Source organism: Physeter macrocephalus, chromosome 11, assembly GCF_002837175.3.
Source record: "Physeter macrocephalus isolate SW-GA chromosome 11, ASM283717v5, whole genome shotgun sequence".
Taxonomy (NCBI): Eukaryota; Metazoa; Chordata; class Mammalia; order Artiodactyla; family Physeteridae; genus Physeter; species Physeter macrocephalus.
In genome coordinates this window covers 122,312,936-122,327,612 of record NC_041224.1, presented here as the reverse complement: position 1 = coordinate 122,327,612, position 14,677 = coordinate 122,312,936, and the positions used below count along the sequence as shown (strand labels likewise).

At 38.9% G+C, this 14,677-nt stretch overlaps 1 long non-coding RNA gene across 5 annotated transcripts in view; it reads right to left on the bottom strand.

The window, feature by feature from the left end:
- The window catches only part of LOC102992260 (uncharacterized), a 45,954-nt gene that overhangs the window by 8,762 nt on the left and 22,515 nt on the right, over positions 1–14,677 (bottom strand). For 3 of the 5 annotated variants that reach the window (XR_003681907.1, XR_003681908.1, XR_003681905.1), the window contains one exon: positions 18–1,117. This is a non-coding gene — a long non-coding RNA (uncharacterized lncRNA). Of the gene's footprint in view, positions 1–17; positions 1,118–1,703; positions 1,802–14,677 lie in introns of those variants that run through there. The other 2 variants (XR_003681906.1, XR_008618658.1) reach the window with 2 other exon arrangements.

Genomic DNA, 14,677 nt, shown 5'->3' with positions numbered 1-14,677 from the left:
AACACACACACACACACACACAGACACACACACACACATACACACAACCCTTTATGATCCTGCTTAAAAATGTAAGACAAAACAAACATTAGCAAGACTAGGAATAGAAGAAATGTATGATTTCCTAGAAAATAAAAATAAACCAAAGTAAACCAAGTAGAAAATCCAAACTGACTACTTACCAAAGAAGGGATTGGAAAGGTGACTATTATTTTAGATAATAACAAGACAAACAAAAAACCTTTCAATTTGAGTCTACCTAACTGTTAAGGAACAAATAATTACACTATTATTTCAACTATTCCATACCAAACAAAAAGATAAAATGTGTCTCATTTCATGAAGGCAGCATAACTTTATTACCAAAACTTAATTAAAAAATAAACCCAAAACTATAAACCATTCTAATTATTTCAGTTACTAAGACTATATTTTAAAATTACCCTAAATCGTATTGACCTAAAGCAACAATATTTTTTTGTTCATGAACCTGCAATTTGGACAGGCCTTGGAGAGGACTGCTCATCTCTGCTCCACTCAGCATCAGCTGGGAGGGCTCAAAGGCTGGGGACTGCAATTATATAAAGCCTCATTCACTAAGGTATCTGGTGGTTGATGCTGTCAGATGAGAATCTGGTGCCAGAATACCTACACATGGCTTCAATATGTGGCCTAGGCTTCCTCACACCACAGTGGGTGGCTAGATTCTAAAGGTAAGCATTCTGAGAGAAGGAGGCAGAAGCAGTACCATCTTTTATAACCTAGCCTTGGAAGTCATACAGTATCACTTCCCCCAATACTACCCATCAGTGCAAAGTCCAGCCCAAGTTCAAGGACAGGGGAAGTAAACTCAGTCTCTTGATGGGAAGTGGCAAGTTTCTAAAACAGCATGTGGGACCAAAAATATTGCTGAGACCAGTTGTCAAAAATATAACATACCACAGTCCACCTTCTGGCTACAGCAGTTCACATTCCTCCTACATGCAAAATATACTCATTCCCTCCTACCGATACTCATAACATCAGACTGAGGTTTGAGGTCCAGGTATTGATGAACTTCTTGAGTATAGTTCCTTAAATATAGCCCCTTGAGAAGAGTTCCTCTTGATCTGAAGAGCTGTAAACAAAAAAAGATAAGTTATCTGCCTCCACAAACACGAATACACAAAGGTAGAGCAGGCATAGGATAACTCCTATAGACACTCTCATTCAAAAAGGGGGAAAGGAGACAGCAGTCACTGGTCCATTAAACCCAGCTGGGCACATGCTGCTAGTTCCTCTATTACAGCTTAGTTGTACTGCTCAGGAATGATTCACTGTGGCTCATGGCTCCCCAGCTCTGGGTTGTTGGTTCATGTTAAGTAGCCATGTTCTTAGCATGCTTCCTGTCTATAGAAGGTTGGGATCCAAAGCCCTCTTTTCATTTTGTGCTGTCTCTGTGCCTTTCAATCCAAGCTGATATAATCATTTTAAAAACTATGTGGATCAAGAGACTGAGAAGACAAGCCACAGACCAGGGAAAATATTTGTAAAAAACATATCTGATAAAAGATTGCTACCTAAAATATACAAAGAATTCTTTTTTTCTTTTTAAAATGTTATTGGAAAAGCTATCCTTCTGAAAAGGACTTCTTGAAAATAACAGTATTATTTTTCTTCTCAATGGTATTTTAACTAAGTTATTTACTCTTCCTTTTCCTCACCTTTGGAAAGAAACCACGGAGTAGAGCCTTTGGGAAGAGAGCAACAGGTGGGCTGTCCATCATGTTGGGAGGGGTTCAATCAAAATATACAAAAAATTCTGAAAACGTAACAGTAAGAAAATGAACAACCCAATTTAAAAATGGGCGGGCTTCCCTGGTAGCGCAGTGGTTGAGAGTCCGCCTGCCGATGCAGGAGACACGGGTTCGTGCCCCGGTCCAGGAAGATCCCACATGCCGCGGAGCGGCTGGGCCCGTGAGCCATGGCTGCTGAGCCTGCGCGTCCGGAGCCTGTGCTCCGCAACGGGAGAGGCCACAACAGTGAGACGTCCGCGTACCGCAAAAAAAATAAAAAATAAAATAAATAAATAAATAAAAATGGGCAAGAGATCTGGACACCTACCAAAGTAGATATACAGACAGCAAATAAGCATATGAAAAGATGTTCGACATCATACTTTATTAGGGAAATGCAAATTAAAACGAGACACCACCACACACCTACGAGAATGCCCAAAATCCAGAAAACTGACACCACCAAATATTGGTGAGGCTATGGAGTAACACAAGCTCTCATTCATAGATGGTGGGAATGCAAAACAGTGTAGCCACTTTGGAAGACAACTGGCAGTTTCTCACAAAATTATACATATTCTTACAATATGATCCAGCCATCACCCTCCCTGGTATTAACCCAAAGAAGCTGAAGACTTACGTCCTCACAAAAACCTGCATACAGAAGTTTAGAGCAGCTTTATTCATAACTGCCAAACTTTGGAAATAACCGAGATATCCTTCAGTAGGTGAATGGATAAATAAACCATTCACACAATGGAATATTATTTGGTGCTAAAAAGAAATGAGCTATTAAGCCATAAAAAGACATGGAGGAAACAAATGCATAAGTGAAAGAAGCCAATCTGAAAAGGTTACACACTGTATATGACTCCAACTATATGACATTCTGGAAAAGGCAAAACTATGGAGGCAGTAAAAAGATTAATGGTTGTTAGGAGTTGGGGGAGGGATGGATGAATAGGCAGAGCACAAAGGATTTTTAAGGCCTATAATAGTGGACATATGTCATTATACATTTTGTCCAAACCTATAGTATACCAAAAGTGAACCCTAATGTAAACTATGAACCAGGCATGATAATGATGCGTCAATGTAGGTTCATCAATTTTACCAAAGGTACTACTCTGGTGTCCGAGAGGGACAAGGGGCTATGTGGGAATTCTCTGTGCTTTCTGTTGCATTTTGTTGTGAACCTAAAACTGCTCTAAAAAATAAAGTCTTTTTTTAACTGTGTAGATTTCTTATGAATCAATTTATAATCCACTCCATTAGACAAAAATCACACCCATAAATTTCGGTATAAGTCCTTGAGCTCCTATAAGGGTCCTGAGGGACAATTCTCTTAAAATTCTTAGAGGACCTTTTCATTGAATAGAGAAGATCTGTGAGTCATCTGTGAGAACAGGCATGGCATGTTCTCAAGATCCTTAGAGGGACTATTTGCCTTTGTGAGGCACAGCATTAAATCTCCTGCAGCCTTAACTAAGAGTTTTATAATCACTCCCTTGGCTTTGTAGTTAAACCATGTTTTCTCACAATACTCTAGATTTGATCTCTTTCCATAAGACTTTTCTTAACTTGAAAATTGTCTGCCATCTGGAGAAACTGGAAAAGAGAGTTTTATTTTCAAACTCAGTAAGTTCTGCTTCCTCTATATTTAATAATTCTTTCCTTAGCTTCTCTTTCTTAGTCCAGTTGGACTGCTATTAACGAAATGCCAAAGTTGGTGGCTTATAAACCACAAAAATGTATTTCTCACAGTTCTGAAGGCTGGAAGTCCAAGATCAGTGTGCCAGCATGGTTAGGTTCTGGTGAAAGACCTCTTCCAGGTTACAGACTGCCAACTTCTCACTGTGTTCTCTCATGGTGGAAGGGTTAGGGAGCTCTGTGGGGTCTCTTTTATAAAAGCAGTAATCCCATTCATGAGGGCTCCACCATTATGACCTAAGCGCCTCCCAAAGGCCCCATCTCCTAGTACCATCACATTCGGCATTAACACTTGAATCTTGGGGGATACAAGCCTTCATACCACAGCACTTTGTCCTATCAATTTTACTATAGGCAGCAAGAAATAGCCAGAAAACACCTTCAAATTCATGCAATTCATTATAACCGTTTTCTACTTTCCACGTTACCATAAGTACAATGTTGCTAAACTTTCTGCTATTACGTAACAAGGATCTTTTCTCCAGCTCCCAATGATACTTTTTCACTTTCCTTTAAACATTCACTGACATCCTCCTTGAGACCATGAGGTTTCCCCTAACAATCTCTTCAAGGTCCTCCACATTCTGCCCACTGTCTAGTCCTGTCTAGTTTAGCTTCAGTCACTGCTGCATTTTGAGGTTTCTGTTACATGGCACCCCACCTCCAAACACCAAAATCTAACTCAGTTTCTATGACTGTATAACAAACTACCCCAAAATTTAGTGGCTTAAAAGAGCAACAATATTTATTTTGCTCAAGAATTTGCAATTTGGGCAGGACTTGGTGGGGATAACTGATTTCTGCTCCATTCAAGGGAGACATAAGCAACAAAGAATTACAGATGTTATGATAGACGTTTAGAGTACAGATGAGGGGCAGAAAAGAGACAGTGGTTAATTCCACCTGGGAAATCATAGAAAAAGTAACCTTTGAACCAAAGTTGGGGGCTGACATGAAGAGGAGCGGGTATCGAACAGTGGGTTATATTTGGAAAACCACAACTATATTGGTATGAATAAGTCCACTGAGGTGGGAAAGCAGGCAGGAAGTGACTGGTGAGAGCTGAGGTGAAAAGCAAGGCTGAGATCAGATGATGTTGCTACAGGAGGAAGCAAGGGGACTGGGGTCAAATCCGCTGTAACACTGCTACAGGGAATGGCTGCAACTGAGAACTGCTGGGGACCGTGAAGAACTACAGCTGCTGAAGAGAGGCCCCTACGATAAGAGTCAATCAGAAGAAACGAGACCAAGAGGTGTTGTCACAGAGAGAGGCTGTCGGAAGGTGCCACTTCAGTGGTACCTGAGAGAAAAGCTACCAGAAAGAAAAGCAAGAAAAGCCCTCAAATGGAGCAGCCAACAGGTCAGGCTGGGGCTCCCCGCACATTCTGTATTTCTAATTTACACACCCCAACCTTTACCTTGGAGAGAGAGGTTTTCCCCAGTATCTATTTAACAGGCAGAGATGGTAGTGATCATGAGAATTTCAATACAATTTATCTCCAGAAAATTTACAGAAACTCAGTGAGGCCTGCAGTTATTTACACAGGCCAGATTATTCTCTCAGGTTCATGGTGGAGAAAGTATAAACCTGGAAAAGAGAACTATATTCTCTCATAGTCATATTCTCTCTCTCTCTCTCTTTCCCCCCACTCTCCAGTTTAACCTACTAGATTACTATATAACTACACATTAATCTCTTATTTCAAGCCCACTAGAAGCCAACAGCATGAACTCTCTATGGAATCCTGACTGTGTATTACATGTTTTCTCCTTAGAAATGAAGTTTTATTTAGCAGTGACACTTTCTGGAATAGAATTGAGAACAACATTCAGAGAAAAGATTATTACTCTGTAAAATAAACACTATCTTACCAAGCCTTCCTTTCCTGACAGACTAACTGCACTCCCGGTGCCTAAGGAGTCATGATGACAACTCAAGACGCTGTCAGTTCTTATAGCTCAAGTGGACAGGAATTATAGTGGAAATTACAAAGAGAATCAATCACTAGTGCAACAACTGTAGCCACTCAGATAAGTAAATATGTATGAAGAATGGAAGTAGAAAAAAATGCCTCCTGTAAACTGACAAACCATGAGCAAAATTCCCTGTAGCCTAAATCTCACTTATGCTTGAAAACAAGCTTACATGAAACTTAAATAGAACCTGATCAGATGAAAAAAACATTTTTTAATATTTAGATTCAGGCAGCTCTTGCAGAAGTTGGTGGATCTCTATTTTATTGTTTCAACACTGACATGACTCAGTTATTTACTTGTGTTTTCTGATTCTTTCTCCTATAACCAACTGCCTATATCACTGTAACTTCTGTTTAAAAAAAATCAAAGAAAGAAAGAATCTCATTGACCAGCAAATGACCATATCCATTATGCAGGCAGTGCCTTCATGGCAGCATCTTGTAGGCCCTGGCTGGCTACAGACGGAGGGATGGACTACTGAGTCCAACAATCACCAATCAGCTGTAGATGAGCTGGCAGAGTCATGCGGCACTGCAAAGAGCCACCATTTGCAAGGAACTACCTAGAACTGCTTTCCTAGCAGAGACTGTGGCCATAACAAGTTCTACACAGATCAGGTAGTATCCTCCTTGAGAATCTCCAGGCACTGATGTGTTCTGTTCTCAGCTCTGAGACCTCAGCCCAAAATCAGAGGGAAGAGGAAAAGTCCCATTTATCAACTTACTACATTAGTCTACTTTGAAATTTACATTCTTTTAATTACTTATATTAGTAGCTCTATTTAATAGCCTTTTTATTTTTTTTATTTATTTATTTTTTTTTGTTGTTGTTGTTTTTTGTGGTATGCGGGCTTCCCTCTGTTGTGGCCTCTCCCGTTGCGGAGCACAGGCTCCGGACGCGCAGGCCCAGCGGCCATGGCTCACGGGCCCAGCCGCTCCGCGGCATGTGGGATCCTCCCAGACCGGGGCGCGAACCCGGTTCCCCTGCATCGGCAGGCAGATGCGCAACCACTGCGCCACCAGGGAAGCCCCCAATAGCCTTTTTTAAATGGAAATCTTTGGGTAAAATCTTATAGACAGTTGGGTAGCAGAAATCCTTAAGTTCTTTTGATGTATGCAATAGTTTCTTTATCCCAAAACTGTCCCCAGAGAAATCCCAATACCCCCAAAAGACTCCACAAAAAAAAATAAAAATTTCCCCATTCTATCCAAAAGAAAATAAGTCAAGATAATTTTCCTTTGTTCAGAAAATATTTGAAGGCCTTCTAGTTACAACAGGTACCATTAGGACAAGTAGATTAGAATCTTGTGTAATCTATTCTCGTGAGTGAGCAAATATATTTTGGCTATTGCCAGAAGAACAGACATGCAGAAAAATAAATGCAATTGTGTTTGGGTAGTGATCTGGGTAGGAGAGGTTGGGGGAAAGGAAGAGAACATTGCAAACTATGACGCCAGCAACCTGCTATAAAGCCTACTCTCCATCATACCATATAAAGATTCTTCAAAATGAATCGATTTTCTGCAAAACCTCCCTACGACACCTTACAGAATTGCAACATTCATTTTGGAGGCAAGTGGTCTAGTGGCAAAAAAGGATATTAAACTTAAGACCTGAAACTATACAACTCCTAGAAGAAAACATAGGGGAAAAGCTCCTTGACACTGGATATGACAATGATTTTATGATTTTATGGATATGACACCAAAAGCATAAGCAACAAAAGCAAAAAAAAATAAATGGGACTATACCAAACTAAACAGTTTCTGCACAGTGAAAGAAAAAATCAACAGAATGAAAAGGCAATCTTCTTTTGCAATTCTATGGAATGCAAGAAAATATTTGCAAACCACATATCCAATAAAGGGTTACTATCCAAAATATACATGTAACTCATACAACTCAGCAACAAAAAACCCCCAAACAATCCAATTTTAAAATCGGCAGAGAGGGGCTTCCCTGGTGGCTTGCAAACCACATATCCAATAAAGGGTTACTATCCAAAATATACATGTAACTCATACAACTCAGCAACAAAAAACCCCCAAACAATCCAATTTTAAAATCGGCAGAGAGGGGCTTCCCTGGTGGCGCAGTGGTTGAGAATCTGCCTGCTAATGCAGGGGACACGGGTTCGAGCCCTGGTCTGGGAGGATCCCACATGCCACGGAGCATCTAGGCCCATGAGCCACAACTACTGAGCCTGCGCATCCGAAGCTGGTGCTCCGCAACAAGAGAGGCCGCGATAGTGAGAGGCCCATGCACCGCGATGAGGAGTGGCCCCCGCCTGAACGAAGACCCAACACAGCAAAAATAAATAAATAAATAAAAATCGGCAGAGAAAGTGAATAGACATTTTTCAAAAGAAGATATATAAATGGCTAACAGGTACATGAAAAGATGCTCAACATCACTAATCATCAGAGAAATTAAGACAACAAGATATCACATCTGTTAGAATGACCATTATCAAAGAGACAACAAATAACAAGTGTTGGCTAGGATGTGGAGAAAGGGAATCCTCGTGCACTGTTGGTTGGAACATAAACTGGTACATTCACTTTGGAAAACAGTAGGTAGGTTCCTCAAAAAATTGAAACTAGAACCACCATACAATCCAGCGATCACACTTCTGGGTATATATCCAAAGGAAATGAAATCAGGAACCCAAAGAGATACTTGTAAACCCATGTTCATCGCAGCCTTATTCACAAAAGCCAAGATACAGAAACAACCTAAGTGTTCATCAATGGATGAATAAAGAAAATGTTACACACACACACATGAATATTATTCAGCCATGAGAAAGAAGGAAATCCTGCCATTTGCTACAAAATGGATGGATCTTGATGGCATTATGTTAAGTGACATAAGTCAGACACAGAGAGACAAATACTGTATGATCTCACTTATATGTGGAATCTGAAAAAAGCTGAACTAACAGAAACAGAGTAGAACAGTGGTTGCCAGGAGCTTAGAGGTGGGGGAAATGGGAAGATGTTGGTAAAAAGTATAAACTTTCAGTTTCAAGATGAATAAGTTCAGGGGATCTAATATACAGCATGGTGACTCTAGCTAACAATACTGTATTATATACTTGAAAGTTATTGAAAGAGTAGATCTTAAACATTCTCACCACACACACCAAAAAATAATGTGATAAAGGTGTTTAGTAACCCTATTGTGGTAGTCATTTCACAATATATATGTGTATCAAATCATCACACTGTATACCTTAACCTTACACAATGCTATACATCAACTGTATCTCAGTAACGCTGGAAAAAAAAAAAGATGAACATAGAAAAACAGGTGTTTATAATACATAAATAATGAGCAATTTAAAATGTCTACTAATTTTACAAATTTATCAATCTAAGTTAAACCTGTTTACCTCATTAACTAAACATCAATCCATGAGAGTATCATCTTGACTGTAGGTCCTTAAATGTATAAATTCAAAAATACGCCATATTAGAAAGTGCCTGGCTATTCCACACATTGATACATTTCTCAAGTCTCAACATTAAGTACTTATTGTAAGCTATGGTAAGAATTGTGATCTTCATCTTAAGAGCCACAAAAAGTTACTGATACTTTTTAAGTAGAAGAGGATGTGACCAGATTTACATTACAAAAGGAAGCCTCCAGTTGTAGTATGGAGAATGAATTTCTGATGTGTTGGAGGTGGGGAGGTTGAAAAAGGTGGATGTGTGATGCTATTGTAAAATATTATTGCAGTGGTACGTATGAATAGAATCTTCAACAGTAATCTATGCCCAGATTATGGATAGTAATTTTAAAATCGGCAGAGAGGGGCTTCCCTGGTGGCGCAGTGGTTGAGAATCTGCCTGCTAATGCAGGGGACACGGGTTCGAGCCCTGGTCTGGGAGGATCCCACATGCCACGGAGCATCTAGGCCCATGAGCCACAACTACTGAGCCTGCGCATCCGAAGCTGGTGCTCCGCAACAAGAGAGGCCGCGATAGTGAGAGGCCCATGCACCGCGATGAGGAGTGGCCCCCGCCTGAACGAAGACCCAACACAGCAAAAATAAATAAATAAATAAAAATCGGCAGAGAAAGTGAATAGACATTTTTCAAAAGAAGATATATAAATGGCTAACAGGTACATGAAAAGATGCTCAACATCACTAATCATCAGAGAAATTAAGACAACAAGATATCACATCTGTTAGAATGACCATTATCAAAGAGACAACAAATAACAAGTGTTGGCTAGGATGTGGAGAAAGGGAATCCTCGTGCACTGTTGGTTGGAACATAAACTGGTACATTCACTTTGGAAAACAGTAGGTAGGTTCCTCAAAAAATTGAAACTAGAACCACCATACAATCCAGCGATCACACTTCTGGGTATATATCCAAAGGAAATGAAATCAGGAACCCAAAGAGATACTTGTAAACCCATGTTCATCGCAGCCTTATTCACAAAAGCCAAGATACAGAAACAACCTAAGTGTTCATCAATGGATGAATAAAGAAAATGTTACACACACACATATGAATATTATTCAGCCATGAGAAAGAAGGAAATCCTGCCATTTGCTACAAAATGGATGGATCTTGATGGCATTATGTTAAGTGACATAAGTCAGACACAGAGAGACAAATACTGTATGATCTCACTTATATGTGGAATCTGAAAAAAGCTGAACTAACAGAAACAGAGTAGAACAGTGGTTGCCAGGAGCTTAGAGGTGGGGGAAATGGGAAGATGTTGGTAAAAAGTATAAACTTTCAGTTTCAAGATGAATAAGTTCAGGGGATCTAATATACAGCATGGTGACTCTAGCTAACAATACTGTATTATATACTTGAAAGTTATTGAAAGAGTAGATCTTAAACATTCTCACCACACACACCAAAAAATAATGTGATAAAGGTGTTTAGTAACCCTATTGTGGTAGTCATTTCACAATATATATGTGTATCAAATCATCACACTGTATACCTTAACCTTACACAATGCTATACATCAACTGTATCTCAGTAACGCTGGAAAAAAAAAAAGATGAACATAGAAAAACAGGTGTTTATAATACATAAATAATGAGCAATTTAAAATGTCTACTAATTTTACAAATTTATCAATCTAAGTTAAACCTGTTTACCTCATTAACTAAACATCAATCCATGAGAGTATCATCTTGACTGTAGGTCCTTAAATGTATAAATTCAAAAATACGCCATATTAGAAAGTGCCTGGCTATTCCACACATTGATACATTTCTCAAGTCTCAACATTAAGTACTTATTGTAAGCTATGGTAAGAATTGTGATCTTCATCTTAAGAGCCACAAAAAGTTACTGATACTTTTTAAGTAGAAGAGGATGTGACCAGATTTACATTACAAAAGGAAGCCTCCAGTTGTAGTATGGAGAATGAATTTCTGATGTGTTGGAGGTGGGGAGGTTGAAAAAGGTGGATGTGTGATGCTATTGTAAAATATTATTGCAGTGGTACGTATGAATAGAATCTTCAACAGTAATCTATGCCCAGATTATGGATAGTGTGGTAGCAGCAAAAAGAAAAAAGGATGAATTGCTCGTATCCAAATACTCTTCCTCTTGAGATAGATATGGCTGATGGGGATGTTGTGGCATTGTCTCCTCATTAATTATGAGTCAGATATAAGGATCCCTGAATTTCTTGCCTTGGGGTGAGCTGAAGGAATACGGCTGTATCTTCGAGCACCATCTACCCATGTTGGAGGTAACAGAATGCAATATCCCTAGATGAGGGCTTAGACTTTTTACAATAGTGCTCCCCATCCCACAGCTCTGAGACTTTAGAGTAAAGCCTGCATCTCACTAGACTGTCCTTCCCAAGGTTTGGCATCAAAAGTAGAGGATTATCACTTTTTTTGCCAGCTCCCTCCCAAAACCCAGCAAGACAAGTAGAGAATCTAGTTACTATTCAAATGTTTTATCTTACTAAGGGAGGAAAAAACGTTGGCAAAAAAAAAAAAAGTATAGAAATCAAAATGTCCTTCTAACTAGGCCTCACTGACCATTGATCATATATCTGAAACAAAAATATACTATCTAAATTCTAAATATAGTATTTTTTCCTTCATTTTTTTCCAAAGGAAGCAAATCATAATAGTCTGTAGGAAATTTTCAAACACACGAGCTGTATGCATATTTGTCATTTCTTCATCAAGCTGAAATCTTCACAATAGAATCTTAAGAAATCTTTTAAATATTGAGAAATTCAGAGTTTTTGGCATATATATACACATTGACAAAGACTCTCACATTGACCAAATTTTAATCAAGCTCCTCTGAACCCTCTTCTCAACTAGGCCTCAACCTTAGGCCTTCTACATTAATCTCTGTATCACCCAGTTTTTAGCAAGAATCCTGCTAAGTCATTTTAGCATGAATCTTCCACCTTGAGTATCTAATCACTCTGGCCTGCCTCCAGCAAGAATCCTGTCAGTTGGTTTAACCACGATCCACCCTATCCCTGATGTTTCCTCTTAGTAATTTTCCATCCACTGACCCCCATCCTGCTCCTTGGCTATAAATGCCCAAGGAATGTCCATGCTGTATTCAGAACTGAGCACAGTTCTATACTTAGGTCTTTTTTCCCCTACAGCAATGGCTCCTGAATAAAATCCATTTTTACCACATTCACACATGTGCAGCTCTGGTTTCTTTGACAATCTGAAGCTCTATATACAGTGTATATAGACACACACACAGACACACATATAAAGGAAATCATAAAACTTTATTTATAAAAGTAAAAGAATATTTAAGTAAATAGCGGATCATATCAAACCCCAGAGAGGATGGCTAAACATAATTTCCTACCCCTTTTTGAATTAATATCCATTGCAGCAATATGACTTTGTAGCCCTTCCCATCAAAAGGTGTAGTCTATTCTCCTATTCCTTGAATCTGGGCTGGCTTTATGATTTGTTTTGCCCAAAAGCGTCCAACAGAAGGGACGTTGTTAAGTTCTAAGCCAATCCTAAGTCTGTACTTCAAAAGTCCTTGCAATTCTGCTTACCTCGCTTAAGTCCCAGCAACTGTCATGTGAAGAAGTCTAGGTTAGCCTGCTGCAGGATGAGAGAGACACAAGGCTCATTGCCCCCATTGCCTCAGTCAAGAGCTCATCACCCTCATAAAGAATGCTGAAAACATTTTTTGAAAGAAGGACTAGAAAATTAAGGCAGGGGTATTTCCTAGAACATACAGCAAAAAGAAAGAGGAAAATATGGAACAAACAATATAAGAAATGGAATATAAACCTAAAAGATTCAACATCTGAATGACAGATATTCCAGTCAGAAAAAATCAAGAAAATACAGGAGAGAAAATAATCAAATAAATAATAGAAAAAAATTTCAGAGAACTGAAGTAAAATGCAAGTCTTCATATTGAAAAACTATATACTATATATATATATAAACTATATATACTATATACTATATATAACTAATCAGATGAATAAAAATAAGATCCTTATCTAGGAACATTCTTGTGACTTTTGAGCATGAGGTGTATATGAAAAATATTTTAGGAACTTCACTGATGGTCCAGTGGTTAAGAATCCGTCTTGCAATGCAGGGGACACCAGTTCAACCCCTGGTCGGGGAACTAAGATCCCACATGCTGCGGGGCAACTAAGCCCGCACGCTGCAACTACTGAGCCTGTGTGCCACAACTAGAGAGCCCACACACCACAACTATAGAGCCCACATGCTCTGGAGCCCACATGCCACAACTAGAGAGACTGCATGCTGCAACTAGAGGGCCCACGCACCACAACTAATGAGCCCACATGCCACAACTAGAGAGAACCCCATGCACTGCAATGAAGAGTCCGTTCACCAGAATGAAAGATCCCACATGCCGCAATGAAAGATCCCACGTGCTGCAACTAAGACCCAACACAGCCAATAAATAAATAAATAAATAAACTTAAAAAGAGAAAGAAAAATATTTTAAAAGTTTCCAGAAAGGCAAGAAATAAGCAGGTATCAGGCTTCTCAGTAACAACACAAAATGCTAGAAGGCAATATGCCTTGCCTTCAAAGTTCTGAGGAAAAAAATGTTTATAATTTTGAACTTAAAACTCTATACCCACAGCTCCATCAGCAATAAAGGTCAAGCAAAAACATTCTCAGACACACAACAACCCTAAACTTTGTTGTTAAGCAATGTTCCGAAGACATCAAGGATGTTGTTCAACGAAATGAAGTGAGAGACAAAGAAAACATAGGATCTAAGAAACAGAATATCTAATCCAGTAACACAGCAAAGGAAAGACCCAGAACGACAACCATGTAGCAGACCTACACAGTAACAAATCCCACACTGACAAAAGGCTCTAAAAAACTGTCTCCAAGAAGAAAGTGGATTCTTAAAATGGAGTGTGACAGACAGGCCAGATAATTTTGAGAATATAATTGCATCTTATTCTTCTGTCAATCAGAAGAAAAAAACAGTAATTCTAAACTCTAGAGAAAAAAAAAGCTATATATGAAAGTCAAGATTCAATTATAAAGAAAATTAAAGTAGTGTATAATTTTGAGAAATTTATGTAGAAGAAAAGACAACCCTCAGAATAGAGGAAAATATTTGCAAATGAAGCAAGTGACAAAGGATTAATCTCCAAAATTTACAAGCAGCTCATGAAGCTCAATAACAAACAAACAACCCAATCCAAAACTGGGCAGAAGACCTAAATAGACATTTCTCCAAAGAAGATATACAGATTTCCAACAAACACATGAAAGGATGCTCAACATCACTAATCATTAGAGAAATGCAAATCAAAACTACAATGAGGTATCACCTCACACCAGTCTGAATGGCCATCATCAAAAAATCTACAAACAATAAATGCTGGAGAGGGTGTGGAGAAAAGGGAACCCTCCTGCACTGTTGGTGGGAATGTAAATTGATACAGCCACTATGGAGAACAGTATGGAGGGTCCTTAAAAAACTAAAAAGAGAACTACCATATCACCTAGCAATCCCACTACTGGGCATATAATATGAGAAAACTGTAATTCAAAGAGTCATGTACCACAATGTTCACTGCAGCTCTATTTACAATAGCTAGGACATGGAAGCAACCGAAGTGTCCATCGACAGATGAATGGATAAAGAAGATGTGGCACATATATACAATGGAATATTACTCAGCCATAAAAAAAAACGAAATTGAGTTATTTG